Source organism: Stegostoma tigrinum, chromosome 13 (genome assembly GCF_030684315.1).
Source record: "Stegostoma tigrinum isolate sSteTig4 chromosome 13, sSteTig4.hap1, whole genome shotgun sequence".
NCBI lineage: Eukaryota > Metazoa > Chordata > Chondrichthyes > Orectolobiformes > Stegostomatidae > Stegostoma > Stegostoma tigrinum.
Window position 1 is genome coordinate 20,748,493 of NC_081366.1, and position 21,072 is coordinate 20,769,564.

General features: G+C 39.9%; 1 protein-coding gene across 1 annotated transcript in view; it reads left to right on the forward strand.

The window, feature by feature from the left end:
• LOC125458215 (teneurin-2-like) overlaps positions 1 to 21,072 on the forward strand; it is a 2,666,206-nt gene that overhangs the window by 1,782,066 nt on the left and 863,068 nt on the right. The gene's annotated exons all lie outside the window — the stretch shown is intronic.

Sequence of the window (21,072 nt, forward strand, 5' to 3'; positions counted from 1 at the left end):
CAGCTACTTCCCATCTAAGTATAGTCTCCGAGTCACTACCGCTCTATCCCCACGTACACTGGAGCTTGATGTTGTCCCACAGGGGAATATCATAAACAGACAAACAACTAGCGAGTTTTGAGAAGATTTGTAGCTCAGGTTGAGGTTCTGGATGTGAGTTTGCTCACTGAGCTGGAAGGTTCGTTTTCAGACGTTTCGCCACCATACTAGGTAACATCATCAGTGAGCCTCCGACGAAGCGCTGGTGTTATGTCCCGCTTTCTATTTATCTGGTTAGGTTTCCTTGGGTTGGTGATGTCATTTCCTGTGTTGGTGATGTCATTTCCTGTTCTTTTTCTCAGGGGATGGTAGATTGATTTGGAGCCAATGTGTTTGTTTGATAGAGTTCCGGTTGGAATGCCATGCTTCTAGGAATTCTCGTGCGTGTCTTTATTTGGCTTGTCCTAGGATGGATGTGTTGTTATATATATACACATACAGATGAGGAAGGACACCACTTTGATTGGGACAACACATCCATCCTAGGACAATCAAAGTGGTGTCCTTCCTCATCTGTATGTGTATATATATAACAACACATCCATCCTAGGACAAGCCAAATAGAGACACGCACGAGAATTCCTAGAAGCATGGCATTCCAACCGGAACTCTATCAAACAAACACATTGATTTGGAGCCAATCTACCATCCCCTGGGAAAAAGAACAGGAAATGACATCACCAACACAGGAAATGACATCACCAACCCAAGGAAACCTAACCAGATAAATAGAAAGCGGGACATAACACCAGCGCTTCGTCGGAGGCTCACTGATGATGTTACCTAGTATGGTGACGAAACGTCTGAAAACGAACCTTCCAGCTCAGCGAGCAAACTCACATCCAGACAAACAACTGGACTATTCCAAACATGACCTTTTTATTTACAAACAGCAAAAGGAAGTTCAAACAAAATGAATAAAGTCTGAAATTCACCCCCACAATGCAAACAAATTCTGATATCATGACCAACAAACATTTTCCAGTCCACAATTAGTCTGCTGTGCCCAGCTCTCATCTATAGGAAATGGCTGTCAGTGAAGTCCTGTGTTGCGTGTATTGCCCAATGGTGGTGACCAGCATATTACATCAAGACAGAAGTGCCTGCGGTCCACTGAGGTCCCTTCTATCCCTAATCCACACCAACCATTCAACTTCTTCCTGCATTCAGGGCAGACCATTATTAAACTCACGTGACTGATGGTGAAGCGACGATGATACAGCTTTAGAAGTTTCCGCAGCCAATGGTTCACCACTGAACCATTTTCAGCATTGGCCAGTTTTGTTTACATCAACAGTGCCAACTTCAGCATCATTGAGATGCCAGTGTTGAATTTGCAAGCATCAATGTCGAGATGCAAATCACCTATCTCCAGCATCCGACTAACAAAAGCACCCTCACTCTGCATGTAGCAGATGGGTGATGGACTGTGTGCAGACTGTGCCTCTGACTAATGGGAGCAAGATTCCCTGACAGAAAGCATCCTCCACTATTAAATTGAGGACTCGCCCCCAACAGTTTCTGGCATGTTCGTTTGATTGAAAAAAATGTACAGTCTGGCGAATGCTATAGATGTTAAATTGACATCTCCATTTGCCACACAGCAAGCATGTCTGTCTGGGGGTGGAAGGACAGCTTGTTGTGAGCTGATCCCCTGTCCTTGCATGCAAAGTGTCCATCCAATTGTTTTTTCACTCTAGTTGCCAGTGCACCACCCAAAGGAAGTCTGTGTTTTGTCTATTGGAGAGGGGCCACGATGGTTGTGAAAAGTTAGTGAATATTATATGCCAGTGTCTATAGATAAGGGGAGTGTGTGGCTGACACTCATGGACCATGCCCTGAGATGCTGGTTGGTCCATCACAACATGGAGGTCCCAGGGCCAAGTGGCAAGCTGAATTTGCCTGATCCCTGCTCTGATTTTTGTGTTGCGTTTCCTTGATGTCAAGCTTGGTTGGAGCATTTGGGAAGCTAGGAAGCAGAACATCAATGAGGTGAGTTTGGTCATTAATAAGGCATTTTTCAAGCAATAATCCCACTTAATTTGCAAACTGACACGACTTTGTAAGAAACTCACCACACCACTTGTCTAAAACTGAAGTATCAGAATGCTGTGGAGATAGGCCTCACCAGTCCACTTGCTTGATTCTACCACGAATCTCACCATAGCTCAAGGCATTCAAGCTCCTAGCAGATTTCACCTTTCAAAATTTTGCTGTCAGGTAAGAATGAGAATCAATCAGACAGGCAATAAGATTTGGAAACTGGCAGGCCTCAGCCTTTCAGCACAACAAGAACATTTTCACAGGAGATCGCAGGAAGCATCATTTATTCTCAAAATAGGAGGGATGGCTTTTGCACAGTCTCCTGATGCTTTTTAGCCTGCTTAGTCATGAGATACATTGTTAACTTGTCCTGAAATATGTTTTTCTTAAGAAGGGTAGGGAAGTGAGTGGCATGGAAGCATATTAAACTACAGCCACATGTGTTGGCCTTGCTATTCATTCATACTTATTGGTGGTCTGATTACTCCACATTCACATCCACCCTGCAATGACATTTCATCCCCTTGATTATCAAGAATCTACCTATCAGAAGCTTTCAAAGTCTCTACTTTTACCACAAGTAATGGTACCACTTCTACCACTTTTGCATAAAAGCATTCCACTGATGTTGGCATATTAGAGAGTAGGATTGGTAGAAATGCAGCACACTCCAATGAGGTGGTAGTATTGACATTGAGTGATGATCCACACGATCACGAGAGATCAAGCAGTTGGCATCAATGGTATGCTGTTCTACGATTGTATCGAGTGAGTTTGCACCAGGCAAAATTTTACTTCAGCATCGAGCTGGCGGTAAGCGCAGAGAGTTTGGATTTTCTGGCTAAAAGTCAGGGATCAACTAATTCATGAAAAATAACATGAATTTTGAACCAAAAGTCAGGGAATGAGTTTTATACAAGGTTGACCTTTATATGAGTATATACAGCACATAGTCTTGCCTATTTGTACAGCCCATCATCCCAGCACCAAGGAAAACACATGCAACGTGCCTCAATGACTACCACCCAGTGGCTGTGACCTCCAGAATTATGGAGTGCTTCGAGAGTTTAGTCATGGCTCACATCAGCTCTAGCCTCCCGGCCAGCTTTGATCCCTTACAATTTGCCTACTGGTGCAACAGGCCCATGGTAGATGCCATTTCGCTAGCCCTACGCTCATCCCTGGAACATCTAGGCAATAAAAATACCTACCTCAGGCTTCTTCTTATTGACTACAGGTCTGCCTTCAACACTATAATCCCATCCGAACCACTGTCCAAACTCTGAGACCTAGGTCTCAGCTCCACCCTCTGCAACTAGATTGCAGTGTGTGGGTCTGGAAACTGACAATCAGTGAAGATAGGCAACAGCAATTCCTCCACAATAATCCTCAACACCGGTGCGCCGCAAGGATGCATACTTTGCCTCCGACTGAACTTGCTGTGACTCACGACTGTATGACCATATTTTGTCTGAATACCATCTACAAGTTTGCTGATGACGCCACCATTGTAGATCAGATATCGAACAGTGATGAGTCATCATGCAGAAAGGAGATAGAATGCTCGGAGTCATGGTGCAAAGATAACAATCTCTCCCTCAATGTCATCAAAACTAAAGGACTGATCATCGACTTCAGGAAGAAAGGAGGAGGACATGCCCCCTATCTCCATCAATGGGGCTGAGATGGAGAGGGCAGAAAGCACCAAGTTCCAAGGAGTGACAATAACCAACAATCTGCCTTAGTCGTCCCAGGTGATGGTCAAGAGGACACAATAATGCCACTTCCTCCTCATGAGACTAAGGAAATTTGGCATGACCATAAGGTCTCTCATAAACTTTTACTATCAAAAACATTCTTGCTGGGTGCATCATGGCTTGGTACGGCAACTGCTCTGCCCAGAAATGTAAAAAACTACAGCAAGTTATGAACACAGCCCAGACCATCATGCAAGCCAATCTCCCATTGATGGACTCCGTCTGCACTTTTTACTGCTGCAGAAAGGCAGCCAACATCATTAAAGACCCTTCCCACCCTAGTTACATTCGCTTTCAACTTCTTCCATCAGGCAGAAGATATAGAAGCTTAAACACGTGTACCAACAGATTCAAGGATAGCTTCCACCCCACTGTTATTAGACTGCTGAATGGACCTCTCCAATTCCAAGTCTAATGTTGATCCTGCTTTTGTGCACCTTTGATGCAGCTGTAACCTTATATGCCTTGCTCTGTCCAAAGGCCCTAATATCTATTCACCCATTTTTATGTTATCATCGGCCTGTACTGCATGCAAAACAAAACTTTTCATTTTACTTAGGTACATATAACAACAATGAATCAAATCAAATCAAACTTCTTCTGATGGATTGATTCAGATACATTGCCTTTGTTGGAGAGAAGCCTACAGTCTGATTAATTCTGCTCGGTAAGTCATGGAGTCATCAACCCATTATAGCATGGAAACAAACCGTTTTGTCCAACTTGTCCATGCCAACCAGGTTTCTCAAACTAAATTAGTCCCATTTCCCTGTCTTTGGCCCATATCCCTCAAAACCTTTCCTATTCATGTATCTATCCAAATGTCTTTTGAGTGTTGTAACTGTACCTTCTGCAGTTCATTCCATACATGCACCACTCTCTATGTGAAAGAGTTGCCCCTCACGCTCCTTTTAAATCTCATGGAAGGAAAAGAAGAAAATCAATATACGTGGAAAAATACAAAGGAAAACAGAAAAGAAATATGAAAGTAAACGTTAAAAAAGGGGATAATATAATCTTCAGATTAATTACTGCAAGAAAATCCTGAAACCGAAAGCAAAATCCTGCAAGTGCTGAACAACTTTTTTTTTGAAAAGGAGTACTCACTAAGTAGAATCTGTGGAGAGTAAAGCAGACTTAAAGTTGATGATCTTTTTGTCAGAACCCTTGATGAATAACAAAAGTTCACCAGCCTCATACATGATCAGAAAATCCCTTTTTTTTTCCATCAAGATCTCTTAGATGAAACATGAACATGGTGTCAGTTCTGACCCCAAACCAGGAATTGTACATGGGCTTGTGATAATGGGAACTGCAGATGCTGGAGAATCCAAGATAACAAAGTATGGAGCTGGATGAACACAGCAGGCTAAGCAGCATCTCAGGAGCACAAAAGCTGACGTTTCGGGCCTAGACCCCTCTGATGAAGGGCCTAGGCCCGAAACGTCAGCTTTTGTGCTCCTGAGATGCTGCTTGGCCTGCTGTGTTCATCCAGCTCCACACTTTGTTATATTGTACATGGGCTTATTGGAGGCACAATTCTTTTTGGTTAGAGACAGAAGTCCAAAGCCATCCTGTAGATAATAACTGAAGCATAATTCTCATACACAGCTAAACTGAATGAAATACAACTTATCTATGATCCTCAAAAGACTGTAAACTGATCTGATAATATTATGACAGATGCAGCAAATGTTGTCCCACAGTTGTGCTTCGAGCACTGCACACAGGGATAACTGGAATGTGGTGTCTGAGATGAATAAGAATATCCCCATTTTCTTCTGATTCTCTGGAGCACTGATTTTGAGAAAAGGACCCCAAGCAGTGTGAAATGTTTTGGGCTTTCTTTTCAACATGTAACCTCTTATGCCCAAGTAGAAAAGGCAGTCTTAATTGGCCACACTGTGTAATGTCTACGCTCCATCACAATTTTGGCTCGCTGATCAGCCACCATGTTCCTTCAAGTGTGAATTAGTGTTAAACATGGTACTACAAATCCTTAGCCACCTAACTTGAATGCCCTCACTAAAATTGGCAATATCAAAAATGTCAAAAATCGTCTGCTCGGCCAAAGAAACAGCTGATGATTTGTGACATATGCACTCAGGAGATGGTAGACCCAGGTCATACTTATACATATGTCGTATTGTACCTTTTGGCTAAATCTTTGTCCTGGAATTTCATTGAAAGCTGCTTGCAGCACTCGCACTAAACATGAGAACACAGGAAATGGAATGTCATGCAAAAGGATGTAAATAAAGTTTTAATAACTGTGTGAAGCTGGATGAACATAGCAGGCCAAGCAGCATCTCAGGAGCACTCTGATGAAGGGCCTAGGCCCGAAACATCAGCTTTTGTGCTCCTGAGATGCTGTTTGGCCTGCGGTGTTCATCCAGCTCCACACTATGTTATACAGGCTTTGTCTGATCCTGGAGCAGCTTTGTTGTTCATTGTACAAACATATATAAAATAACAGCCCAAAGGCGAGAAGTTAAAACTGTACAATTAAAGGCTATTAAAACAAACTAGAAGTTTCAGTCATGTGATGGGGACTTCCAACGGAGGCACTCAGCTAATGAGCCGGAGAGGAGCATTTTACAGAAAACCAAGAACAATACAGCAGACGAATAGGCCCTTCAGCCCACCATGCCATGCTGACCTTGATGGCATTCAAAACTTATCGCATCTGCCTGTGCATGGACCATATCTTTACATTCGCTGCCTGTTTCTGTGTCTGTCTAATTGCCTCTTAAACTTTGCTATTGTATTTGCTTCTCCCCCCCACCCCTGGCAGCACATTCCAGGCACTCGCCACCCTTTGTGTAAAAATATATCTTGGACATCTCCTTTAAATTTTTCACCTTCACTTTAAACCCATGCCCCCTACTATTTGACATTTCTGCCCAAGGAAAAATACTTTGACTGTTCACACGAGCCATGTCTGTCATAATTTTATATCCTTTGATCAGGTCACCCCACACCCTGAACAGAAGAATAATATTGGCAATTCTCCAGACTTCTGCAACTATTTCTATGGCAAAAGGGGATATAAAGATCTCTGTCAAGGCCCCTGCAATCTTACCCCTTGCCTCCCCCAGTAACTTGGGATAGATCTCATCAGGCCCTGTGAATTTATCTAAATGTTTTTCAAGCCACCCAACATCACCTCCTCCTTAATATCAACCTGCCCTAGGATATCAAATAACCCTCCGTATTCTTGCTATCTTCCATGTCTTTCTTCTTGATGAATACCAATGGACTGTACTCATTAAGAACCTCATGACCTTTCATAAATTCCCTCCTTTGTCCTTGAGTGGACCTACTCTTTCCCTAGCTGCCCTCTTGTTCCTAATGTATGTGTAAAGTGCCTTGGGATTCTCCTTAATTTTACTTGCCAAGCCTTGTTGTGTAACAGGTGACTGTGGGAATTAGATTTACCTCAATGCAAGGAATCCATAGCCAACCCTTTATTCAGAAATGGCTGGTGTAGACATCTCACCAATGGTACTTGTGTGTTGATTTAATCCAAATGCCTATAGAACGCAAAGATTATGACATTCCAGAAGGATGTTGTAAGCTTTTGTTCCATGGTTACTGCTGAGCAGAACTTTCCAAAAAATGTGATCAGCTGGCATCATGTGAGCTGTGAAAGCCATGAGGTCAGCCCAGCAAAGTGTCCATTTTTTAAAGAGTTAAACAAGGGAATTTAGTTTAGAGATAAAAATTTGGGATTTCTTTCTTCAAGCCACAGTTAACATGTAGCCTTGTTTCATTTCTGCAGTTTTTGTGAAGCAAAAGTAACAATTGTTAATTCACATGAAAATTGAAATTCCTTCTCTCCCAGAGACATTATGATTTTGATATTAATATGTTTGCTTGGAATTTTTGTTGAAAAGCTTCTACAAAGTAACAAATCTGATTGACTTTGTCTGTCCTTGGAGACATTGAGGAACCTGACCAGAGCAGCCATGTAGAAGAGAGCATAAATGAAAACCTCAGAGGTAGCAAGAACTGCAGATATTTAAGTCAGACTCAATACAGTGTGGAGCTGGAGGAACACAGCTGGTCAGGCAGCATCAGTGGAGCGGGCAAGTCGACATTTGTATTAACTAAATGAAGACCTGCTGGTCCATAAATACATCCTAGTCCATGGTCTGCAAACTATTCACATCCCATCATCCCATGACATACATCAGATGGTGATGGACCTATTGGAACCTGTCCAACTTTTCATATGTTCGGATGAATGAATGAAAATATGAGACATGAGAACAATAAATTATTCTTCATTTAGTTTTCCTGTTTTCCCTGCATCCAGAAAGGCCAGAATTTGAATATTCTGTCATAACATTTCCACAAAATTCTTGAAACATCCCATGAACCTGAAAAATGATGATTGATTACAAATTAATGTGCAGACATTATTAAAAACGATGACAGTTCTTTCAGAGCACTTACAATTCAACTATTGTCATTAGCTGTCCTTGATTCAAGAATGGCATCTGTTTGAGGTTGCAAACTTCTGCTGTGGGTCTTCATGACATTGGCTAGTCTGATTCTCAACTTTGACTCATGGGACAAAATATCCTATTGGACATAGTCGGGCCTGGAGCATTGTTTCTATTTCTGATCTGCTGCTTTCATACCCTGTGCGTTATGACATTTGGGCTCAAAATTGGAAGTTAAGTTGTCACTATTTTGAACATTTGATAGAAAGTTCCTTCTGGGTGTTAATGACATTCTGCTGCATTGCAAACAGGGCTTCAGAGTGAGTGTCTTGGAGCACTTTTTTCTGCTAGCCATTTGAATGCTGTTCAAACAGGATCTGGAGGAAAAAACCTTTTTAGGGTCCAGGTACAGTGTTTAATCCAGTGAAGTTGCTTTTGTCGAGTTTTTGCTTGAAAGCTTGTAGAGTGTACCATCAATCGTTTAAGTCATCTCCAAAATCAACTAATAAGTAACAAACTACTTAAATGAGTCCAATGCAGAAATGAAGGTTATTATCACCATAGCTCATGTTACTCCTGTCAGAAGAGTCAGCACATTAAGACTGTGAACAAAACAGCAACAGTTATTAAGTTATTAACTATTACATTTAGCAAAAAAATTAGCAATTTTGAGAGAGTATTGAATGGTTGAGTGACCATATAGAGAGAATGATTGACATCGGGGAATGGGTTTCAGGCCATAATTTTTTTAAGAAGTTGGAGTTGTCAAGTATATAATACAAAAGGAAGCCATTTTGTCCATCGCCTTTGCAAGGTTTTCTTTTAATGGTTCAAATCAAAAGCCACATTTTACCCTGCATTTTCATATCTTACAAATACTTAAGCAGCTCCCCCCAAAAAGATGCAATGGCTACTGCCTTAATTCTAGCTTGAAAATTACAATCAAAGGGTTTATAGCTGGCATAATGGGGTCCTGGAAGAACATTATGTGTTTCTGGTATAAGGGCTTCATGATCCTCAAGTAAGTTTGCAACCATGTTACAGATCTGTACATCACTGAGTACAAATAATACCGTAAGGGGTGTTGTCTGACCTTTTGAGATACTGATTTGAACACTCGAAGATAGTTTAATCCTCAACAATGCAACTATGAGATCAATGCCTAATATACAATGATTAGCACATGTAACAGTATTGTATAATGAAGTTTACTTTGAACTCTAAACCTGTATACAGTTGTAACTGACTCTGACTTGACTAGTCTGTTTTAAATCCAAACCCAGTGTGGCGTCAAACTATACAATAAAATATGTGTAATTGTGTGAAACTGTAGGCTTGAAAATTAGTTTTAGGATTGCTTAAGTATACTTGATGTTACCATGCAGAGCCATATTAAGCAGAAACAATCTACCTTTTAATCCTTTAGTTTTGCCAAGTTAACTAGAAACACAGGAACAGAAATAGGTCATTCAGCCCATCAAGTCTACTCAGGCACTTAATAAGATTATGATGATCTGTGGCCTAACTCCATATGCCTGCACGGACCTGTACCTTCTGATACCTTGCTTAACTAAAGTTTATTTATCTCAGATTTAAATTTAACAACTGAATTTACATTGATCACCATTTGAGGAAAAGAGTTCCAAATCTCCACCAGTCTTTGTGTGTAGAAGTGCTTTCTCACATTTCCTCTGAATGATCTCCTCTTAAACTACGCCTCTTGGTTCTAGATCCTTGCTGAGCTCACCTGGGATAAAAGTACACATGTAAGTATGAGAGTGGAAATATTCTGCCGTTATTTCTACAGTTAGTTAATCAGCACCTCATTATCACTCTAAGTTATTAAGACAAATGGCTCACACTTTTCAAAAGGAATGCATGATGGGAAAGGGAATATGAAATTATCCAGAAAAGTTGAGAAGAGGTAGATGGAATGGGAAGAAACAGGTGTGGATTATCAAAATATATCCAGAGCAGTTGTATTCAGTGACCTGTTTCTGTGCTGTATATTGTAATGGTTTTAAATTTGTGATACAAATAAGTGTTTGTCCAGTTTTGCTTCATATTTTCCAGTTTTTAGAATTGTACCTTCTGCAATAAATTACAGATATTCACAATTGTGTCACAAACTTGAATCAAAACTTACGTTTACTATTTAAGCATTTGCCATTTGGGTGTGTTCCTTTCTTCCCTTTTGTGGGAATGTTGAATTATGCCCTTCCTGACTGCAATCTTTTTCCAGCAAAAACTTTTTAACGTTCACCATCTCCAACTTTGATATTAAGTTTGTGCCACTCATGTCGGTTTAAACTTGACTGAAAGGCTTCCAATATCTAGACTCATGTCATGTACTTGAGTTTGGTGCCTTCTGCAGACTTATTCCAGCTTTGTAGAGATGGGATTTGAAGTGGCAAGAATGCGAGAAGAACAAATAAGGAATGTTTGGGTGGGTTTGCAATACTCCGGCCTCCAGGAAATGTTTTCAAGTGTCGAAGCTGTATGAAAACGAAAATAATTTTTGATCAACCTCTGCGGACCTGTTATGACAAGCCTCAGGAACAGTTGAGACTTGGATCTGCAGCAGAAATAGAGACATGAGCACTTTGACACAAGACCTCTATAAAAGTATTTTTAATCAACTTGCTTGGTTTAATTAACATGTTACCTTTTAAACAACATGTTGTCACATACCTTTGTGGTAGGTGGGAATTGAAACTGGGCCACCTGGCCCAGAGATAGGGACACAACTATTGCATCACAAGAGCAGTGGGCACTCCACAGGAATGGGGAGCCAAATTGTACAATTATGGCTACACTTAGTAGTTCACCGACATCAGAGTATCTGCCTGCTGTGAGCTGAAGTACCAGCTCAGTCATGGTGACCTGCTCCCAGCAGATCGACCATTAAATGTGGAGACTCCTTGTCCTAGTGCCTGAACTACGGGGATAAAATCAGTGAATACACCAGCAGAAGATTTTGCCCTCTAAACCGATGCCCATACAAACTTTGGTAGTTCTAGTGCAGCCTTTTGCCTGTTGGCTAGTAAGGGTGATTCCACATGTTGAGAAGCCCTTGCAGTGCCCAATTAGTCTCACTCTACCTATAGAAGCTGCTGGTGCTGCCGAGCTGTTAACCCTTTGAAGGGGCCAGCAGTGCCAGCAGCCCACCTACCATTTCTGAATAGAAAGGCAAACCTGAGGGCATGCACAGCCACAGGACCCCAGTTGGCCCAAATCTCACATTCACAAAGTTGCAGAAGAACGCAACCATTGTCACCAATAGGTGCCATCAAGCTTCCTTAGACCCATGAAGACTTTTTTCCCCCACTTGATTGCTGTTTTTGGATTTTATTGGGCTTTAGTGTTCACAACTATCATGTTTACGACTACGAGTCACAGGTCAACAAAATTTTGTAATTAAGGTATTGGATGGTTGCCAATGCTTTTAGAAATATACCCAATCAAAAAAAAAGTACTTTTCAGATCAGGAGATAAAACGGTGTGAAGCTGGATGAACACAGCAGGCCAAGCAGCTTCAGAGGAGAAGGAAAGCTGACGTTTCAGGTCGAGACCCTTCTTCTTCTCTGAAGAAGGGTCTCGACCCGAAACATCAGCTTTCCTGATCGTCTGATGCTGCTTGGCCTGCTGTGTTCATCCAGCTTCACACCGTTTTATCTCAGATTCTCCAGCATTTGCAGTTCCTACTATCTTTGTAACCTTTCAGATCACAGCGGATAGAAGTGAGGAAACATAAAAATGAAAGAAATCTGATATCAATTTCATGGTGTAACCAAAACAAGTAATCCAATTAATCTCTGATTTGACATAAAAGGCAACAAAACAATTTTATTTTGTTAATTGTTCTTGTGAAGCTATTCTAATAAAATTCTTTCTTCTTCATTCTCTGCACGTGTTTAACATATCCATTTCAGAGTGTCATTGATGCTGGAAATTGTAAGACAACTTACAGTAAATACAAAATTGTCTCATGGTTCACTCTATCTCCTGAGCCCTTTCAGATATTTGTTAATAGAATCTTCAAAGAATAAAAACACTTGAGGTGTTGTAAAGCACAAAAGACAAAATTGTTCTTTTGTGGTCATCAGATTAGTGCCCTTTTCCCATAGGATCAAAGATGGATGCTTTTTGTAACTATTCTGTACTTGCTGTTAAAGATTATCTCGATTGATCAATCTCACCAGATGAGGTTGTCATGATTTCAAAGAAGAATGGATAAAACTTCACTTGTAACTCAAAAAGTAAGCACCTTTTTTATGCTTTGAGCCATTTAGATCTATAGGCACATTACAATTAAAGCAGGAATAAGTGTCAATTGATTATAAGTGGTTTGTCTCTTTTTCTTTTTCAATAAGCATCAGCTGCTGCCTGTTTATAACTGCAGTTCTATTTGCATTTGCCTGAATTAATTTCATCTGTCATTTATCTTAATCCCAGTCCCTTATCAGTGTTTCCTGCAAATCATACTCAGTTGATTATCTTTCTCTGTTTGATATTCTTTATCTCTGCTCCTTATACTTTTTGTAATGTCTCATTCTTGGTCTCATTTGCTGCATCTGTCTTGTGCCCATCAATCCCCCTTTGAATTTCTCCCTTTCTCCCATTCCTTCTCAGTGACATTTTTTTCCCCCGGTCACTTTTATGTGCGTATGTGCTATCAGACTGCAAACACACTGAAACTGGCAGGTAGTAATGCAGAGTGACTTAATTGTGGTAAAAATAAAACTGTGTTATTGTCACTTCCCATTTATTTTCACTGTGTATGAAAGTGACAAGAGGCAGAATGCCACGTATGATTCGCGTAAGCTGTGTCTTTCAGAGAGATAGAAGCTGTAGTTTCCTTTTTGGTGGATCTCTGGTTCTCCCTCAATTTAAAATAAATCTTTAAGAGCTTAGGACAGAAGATGGGGATAATTGTTGAATTCACAATTCTTGATGCTTTAGTTGCTTATTGGTCCTCAAGAATCTGATGCTTCGCTGCATTGGAGAGCTGTGTATCACAGCTTCAATTTTTGCTGTCAGTTCAAACATTTTGCAGCGTCAATAGTATTAAAATCAAATCACATTTTTGCACTATATACATTTGACAAAAGAGTGATAAAAATCTGACATTTCGAAGACAACACAACTTGTATTTATACTGTACCTTTAATGTAGTAAAATATTCCAAGATGTTTCACAGGAATGTAATCGCACCGAATTTGTTCACAGTGGCAGACATGGCCCTGATATTTACTCAGGAAGAGAGTTGTGGCGAGATATTTAAGGTGAGAACTCGGAAATAAAGGGTATCTTGCACATGTATCCAATTTTTATGGAAGGACATCTTTCATTCTTTTTTAATGTTCTTGAAGCTAGTCGATTATGCGGAGCTAACTGGAGTGATTGAAACGAGGTCAGCCAGGTGGACATCATATGAGTTTCCTAATTGAGAGGGTTAATGTGGGCCAATCAGGGAGCACTGGCTGACAGACAAGAACAGGAGTGTCAGACATTCTGCTCACTCTGACAGCTGGCTTAGAGGCAGCTGGATCCGTGTCAAGGACTCTCCACATATCAAAAAAGGCCTCCTATTGAAATCTGAAATGGGTGGCTTTGGGGTGAATTTCTAAGTTTTAACTTTTAATCTGCTGTTCTAATCACCCCTGGGTTTAGCCCTGCCATTTGATTGACAATGAGTTTTTTTTATAATTTCTCTTCAATGAGCTGAGTTATTATAGAGTCAATGGTGAAATCATGAGGGTGTAGATATGCCATTTTTTTCTAAAATATTGTTTAATTATGTTGCACAATGCATGCTCAGACAGCTGTTGATAGGGTCACATTTTATTTGATTTTGAGTAGTGTCACAACTAACACTGAACTACAACTGTCATCCATTAATGCAAGTCTCAAATCCTCATAAAAGCATTAAGTGACTTCACCAGCTGCAGGCATGTCACTATGATTTCTAAAACCTTTGCCTGCTATTTTTTTGCAAAATGATCCAGTGCCTAGTATTCTGTTCAATGCTCAAGCAATTGATTTGGGAAATGCAGTGATTAATATTTGGTGATGTTTTGTGACTGAATAATTTTGAAACTCTGTGCATTACTAATGGTAAATTCAATGTCCTGACTTGATAAAGCTTTTCTAAACTCTTTTTGGCAAACCTATGAAAATTGTTCATTTCACTGACAATAATTCCTAGAAAATATTCCTTCAACAATTCAATTTACACATCACAGATTAAAAATTCTGACCAACAAAATTACTGTAACTTTTTCCCAATCTACACCTACATTGATTATCTTCGTGTCCCTAACTTAATGTATCATTTTGAGACATTTCACTTGATCGTCACATGGTCCACTTGAATTTTTTTTTTAGCTTATTTGCTCTTTCCATTCTGAACAAATGCTATGGCATTGCAGTAGATTCAAAGGACAGTAATGATTACATTTTCAGAGACATTAATTCATTTTTTATTTATTTGATTATTTCTTTATTTTTCAATCTTTGATTCCATGTTCTCCCCTGTAATAATGTGTTTTGGGTTCAGTAATATCAGACTATCATAATTGATCACTGCTCCTTTAAAGAAGACCTGAACAAGTTGCTATTGGCCTTTTATGAGCTTGATTTCTTCTGAATCCTCGAGGTACTGCACTGACCCAGTTAGATCCCAGCAACAGAATACTCCTCTGCTTGACACTAATGTGTGGTTCCATTCCATCAATTGATTTCTTATTAACAGTAATGTCCTTTGTGCAAAACAGCAGTTTTAAGGGCAAGCAGTAGGGCGAAGCAAGCTCAGTGTTGGCAAATTCAACTTATGAGATGCACCAAGGCCAGGATTACAGAGATCACTTTCCCAGACAATAGGCAGCAAGACCACATTTACAGCCTTCCCAGGAGTAGCCCTGTACTTGACCCAATTGGAGGATCAGCACGTCTGGACCCTCCGGAGCATTGCCAATGAGTTAGATGCTGCAGAGGAAGACCTGGGGACACAAGGCCACTAAGTTTGGAGGTCAGATGAATTTAAAAGGCAGCTGAAGGCAAGAGCCCTTGCTGAGTGGAGGGGAAAGCCCCTGTGGATGCCTCTTTGTGGTTGTGAGGGCGGGGGGGCCCTTTCCTGGCTGGAACCTTTTTTGGAGCATGGACATGCAGATGGTACCACATCCACCTCTCCCTGATGCCATTGGGAGTCCATCCCCTGCTGATGTTCTTTGAATTTACTTCTTCATTGGTCTGTTAATTAATCCAAATAGTGCAAACTTCCATTTGATGAAACTTACCCAGTAACAGGATTTTGTCCTGGCATCATGGGCCTCTCTCATTTCCCTGGTATTTTTCTTGCTCTCACTTGCCACATTGGAGCTGTAAATCCCATTCTGAGGGTTTGTAGGTAATAAAGTAAATCCATTCATTTGTGAAATATAAAGAAAGTGGCTGCTTTAATTGAAAATAAGTCATGAGATGGCATTGCTGGAAAGGGCAGTATTTGCTGCCCATCTGTAATTGCCCTTGAAATAAATGGCTTGCTGATTATTTCAAAGGGCTGTTAGGAGTCAACATCCTTGCAGTAGGCCTGGAGTGACATATAAGTAAGACCAAGAAGGATGGTAGATTTCCTTCCCTAAGTGATATGAGTGAACCGATGGCACTTCACAACAATTAATGACAATTTTTAGCGTTCAGTATCAGATTTTATTTCCCCTTCTACTATGCTGGGATTTGCCCTCGTAATGACTAGCCGAGTGACATTGACACTATAACACTGTCTCCCTTTAAGGTGAGTAAATATGATTTAACAATGGGTAGAGTGATTCCCTCTTCTTTTTTAATCATTCAAAATGGTACTTGCCTATATCCAATTCAATTGCACATGAAATCTAGGGAATATGTACCTCTGAAATATCTGGTAAGCTGCAAGCTCACAAAAGGTCTCCCAGTTTATTGCTGAACAATTTAAGACATTTGCCAGCATTGATCTGAACACTTATTGTGGGAGTGGTCACGAATTCACAAATCTTTTCATTTTAGTTTCTAATTGTTGTGGATCATGTTTTTATATACATGTAATTTTTGCATTTTAATCAGTAGATCCAATGGTAATTATTGCTTAACTTAGATTGATGGTTAGACAAAGCCAAACTGAAAAGCAAAATGCATCTGAAACAGTGAATTTATGTTGATACTTCCACTGATGTCAATTCAGCTTCAACATACAGTCAAGCTGTTGGCTTTCCAAGTAAGTTTTCCAAGATGAATGCAAGCAATGTGCAGTATTTATCAGAAAGAGTACCTTGTTCTGCACAAAGACATTTATTGATAATGCCATATGACTATAGTGTTACTAGTCATATTTGCAATTATGAAATTGCCAAGTCTACTTCGTTAAACCTCTCATATAAATAACAATTTGCTGGACATAGTTTTTCCACAAACTTGCACCTTCATCAAACAAAAATGTTTGACATTTGTTTTAAAGGAGGTGCAAATCCCTTGTCAAGGGTTAAGAATCCAACAGTAATGCAGTGCTCTTTCTAGCATTGAACAACTTGACTTATTTTGTTAACAAGTTGAATGGTAGCTCACCTAGGATCTGTAATTACCAGGAAAAACGTTTCTTTCAAAAGAAGATGCTTTCAGTGAATTCTGGTCTAAATTGCTATTGCCATGGTAACATGTCTCTTTGTGCATCATTTGATGTAATGGCACAATTCCATCTTGCGCATCAATGTATGAGTTAATTTTTTTTAAAAATTAGATTGCTTTCATCCATAGGATGACTTACTGATAGAGAGCATTATTATTGGCAACTCAAGCATCATCTCTTCTGGGTATGCCAGGGATGAAGGAAAAAGAAAATTCAAACAGCCCATTACATCCTTGTTAGGAGATGGCTGTTAATGTTTATCCCGCAAATATATCTTTACATCATAAACACATGCATGTGGCTTTGGGGAGATTTGTGCTGTTTACATGTATTAAGAATGTTCTCCACTTACTTTGTGACAGTGAAAACATGTTGCCAAATTAAAGCAGGTTCTTTTGGGATGTCAAAGAAGACAGGATGTATTGTTTCCTGAGAGAATAACACATAGATTCCTAGCTAAGCTGAGTAAAACCTTTTGTTGCACTCTTAAAAAAGCAATGGGAGTGCACAGGTATTGAGCTTAGTCCCTTGTAGATCATTGCACTTAGCTAATGAAAACTGGGCCTTTTCTCATTCTGAGTACCTGACATACAATATAACATGACATGACATAACATTATGTTTCCAACAATCATACAAGATAACGCAAGAAGTTCCTTTCAGTAAAGAAGGAACTTACAGTACATACCTACCTCATCATTTACTTAGTCCCTGTTGCACATAAATCAATGGATTACTTTTGTTGCACAATTGTTATTATTATTTGCATTTATAAACAAGATAGACAATCATCCAAGGTGTGAAAAGATATCCTTATATTAGGTGGAAACAAAGCTGTGAATATATTTTATGGGAAATGAATACCATTTATAGGAATGATTATGCCATTTACAATGGATATTATCCAGGACCTGCTGTAACATTCCAAAGACATACAGGTTAGGTAGGTCCAGTAGCTTAAAAAAATGGCCTGTGGTGTCCAGAGGTGTTCAGGTTAGGTGGATTAGCCTTGGAATAAAATACATTTGCAGGGTTATGAAGATGAAATGGGGATATATGTCTGGGTGTCATGCTCTTTGGAGGGTTGGTGCTGACTCAATGGACCGAATGGCCTTTCTGCACTATCGGGTTTTTACGATTCTATGATTGAGCCCATATCCAAATGCAGCAAAACCTGGACTGTATTCAGGTTTGGGCTGACAAGAGGCAAGTAGCATTTGCATCACAGAAACACAATGATCATTTCCAACTTAGGAGAATCTAACGAATGTTCCTTGACAGTCATGACATTATGTCAGCACTGAAACCCTCACTATCAATAACCTGGAGCTAACCAGAAACTGAAGTCATCTAGTCATAAATATATTGTGTCTACCAAAGCAGGTCAGAAGCTAGGAATCCTGCAATAAGTCACTTCCTGACTCCTCAAAGTGGGTCCATCATATTCAGTTCACAAGTCAGAAGTGTGATGAAATATTACCAATTTGCTTGGATGAGTGCAACCGAAATAACGCTCAAAAAGTTTGACACATTCCAAGACAAAGTGGTCCACTTGACTGACACCACATCCACAAATATCCACTTCCTCCACCACTGATGCAAAAAAGCAGCAACACCATGTATCGTCTACAAGATGTGCTGCAGAAATTCACCAGGGGTCTTTAGACAACACCTTTCAAGCACAAGAGCACTAGCATCTGGACAGACAAGAGCAGAAGATACATGGAAACCTTACCACTGCAAGTTTCCCTCAAAGCCACTTACCATGCTGACTTGGAAATCCTCACAGTGCCAGGCACCTGGTCTCACAATGTCAGCCTTGGGTGACTGTCAATGCGGAGTTTACATGTTCTTCTGCCTAGGGTGCTCTGGTTTTCTCCCACATTCCAAAGATTTGAAAGTTAGGTCGATTAGGTAGACTTTCTTGAATCATGCTCAAAGAATAGAAAATAAAAGTTGAGTATTTGGGTTTCAAAAACGCGAATCAAATTTTCTCCAGTAAGTATGAATATGTAAATTGACGATGTATCAAGGACAATCATTTTTCTATACTGAATTTATTGTTTTGGCTTTTGATTTGAATACATTTGCACAAATATACTCTTACACTCAGAAAACAGGTATTGTTCCTTAGCTTAAATAGAAGCAAAATACTACTGTTGCTGAAAATCTGAACTAGCAGTAGAAAGTGTTTGAGAAACTTAGCAAGTCTGGTAGCATCTGTGGAAGAGAGAATCAGAATTAATTTTGCAAGTCCCTGATCTGCTGATTTTCTCCAGCACTTTCTCTTTTGTTTTCCCCAGCTTTACTTTCAGATTTCAATGTGCTGACCCATGTTTGGTTGAACATATTGTTTTACACATGGTTGGAGAGAAATTTGACACTCTTTTATCTGTACTTTAGGGGACACATGGAGAAAAACAAATGTTTCACTGTAGTTTTGGCCCATACTCTGGTGATGCCTGAGACACTCACAACATTATATGGGCTCAAGCCATATTCAAGATTCCAAGATTGCTGTGTTGAATAACTGCTCGGCCATATTTTCAATAATGAACTAAGGATGGGCCTAATGTTGGCTTAAGGACTCTGTTAAATTGCTCAAAAGCTAACTCTCAGTGTTTTCAGGACCTATGACAGCATAACAAGTGATACTTCATCCAGTAACTGCTGGAGGCTACTGAAGTCACATAAAGTTTACCGATATTTACTTATTTTAATGTGGAGTCAGAGATGTTTCCCTTGCCTCAATAACAGTGTTATGAACAACTGCATTTGATTTCCTCCTGCATAGCTCCTACCTCTTAGAACTAAACTGATCATCACTGCCTCCACCTGATCTTATTTCTTAGTTATGGGACAATAGATTTAAAGTTGGTGGGTTCTGATAGTGTGGTGGCAGTGTCCATGGCTCTGAACCAGCAGGTCGACGTTCATGACCCACCCTCTCTGGAAGTGTGTGATAACATCTCTGAGCAGGTTGATTGGGAAATATTTATATATTTAAGGTTTGAATGTGGCCTGTGTGCTGTATGCATGAGGCAGTGATAAAGGCAAAAGTATTGGTTATTTCCACGCTACTATGTATCTGCATATGTCCCATTGCATTTGGGAGTAGGTGTGTATTTTTCCAATTTAGGTAGCCTTCATCAAAATTTGTTTTGGTGAACAGTTACTTTTTTTCAGTTGCAAGAAGGTAAAGAACTCAAAGCTGCACTTTTAGATGCCATGTTATCTGTGCAGATAATGCTTTGAGGCTTTTCTGCGGCTTTTTTTAAGGAATTCAGAGTTATGCACTGGCATCAGAGCTGATATATTTATCCGAAAACCCTATCCATTCTCCTTTGGCTGATGTGTTAACCCATTTATTTTGGATGGAAGAGCACTTCCATTCAAATTGAAGAGTGAAATTTTCAGACAAATGCATTAGTCATTCATTCTTACTTACATCATGGAATCATTTCAAGTCCTCTCATTGTAAGAGGTTATATTTGGTTCAGTCAGGTGAGGTGACATGTGCCCTTAAGAGGTATTAGTTCTGCCCTGTTTCTCCTGAACGTGATGTTGTAAACCTGGTGCCAAGGCATCTGTTCTAGGAAAATAGAGTAAATAGTTTTCTTTTTAAATTAGACAAAAGAAGCATGAATTGGTGGAGTCAGGCTCACACAAACCCATGGTTTTAGTTTGTGCTTTCAGTGGTTGAAGTTGGGATTTTGAAGTTGAAGCTGCTAGATGCAGCTCTGTCTCTTCTGCTGTAAAAGCTCGAGTTCTCTCTCTGCTGCTGGATTAATTCTGTTGGTGTTCCTTCTCCTGGACAGGAAGAGGCAGCAAGCGAAGGAAAATCTGTTTTGCTAAATTTCCGATTGTCAAGAGTGTGTTATGGGATGCTGCCATACTGAAACTGTTAATTAGTAGTTGCATAATATATTATTTTGTTAAGTATTTTGACAGAGCTAAAGTTATGCCAGTTTTTTTTATTTGTATTTTAATTGTGACGTAAGAATAAAGTGTGTTTTGCTTAAAGCCGAGGAGTTTGACCAATTGAATCACATCAGCAAACAGCACCTTACATTTGCCTTTTGATAAGTTAAAATTTAAGGCCTATGTTGTCTCCTCAATATGT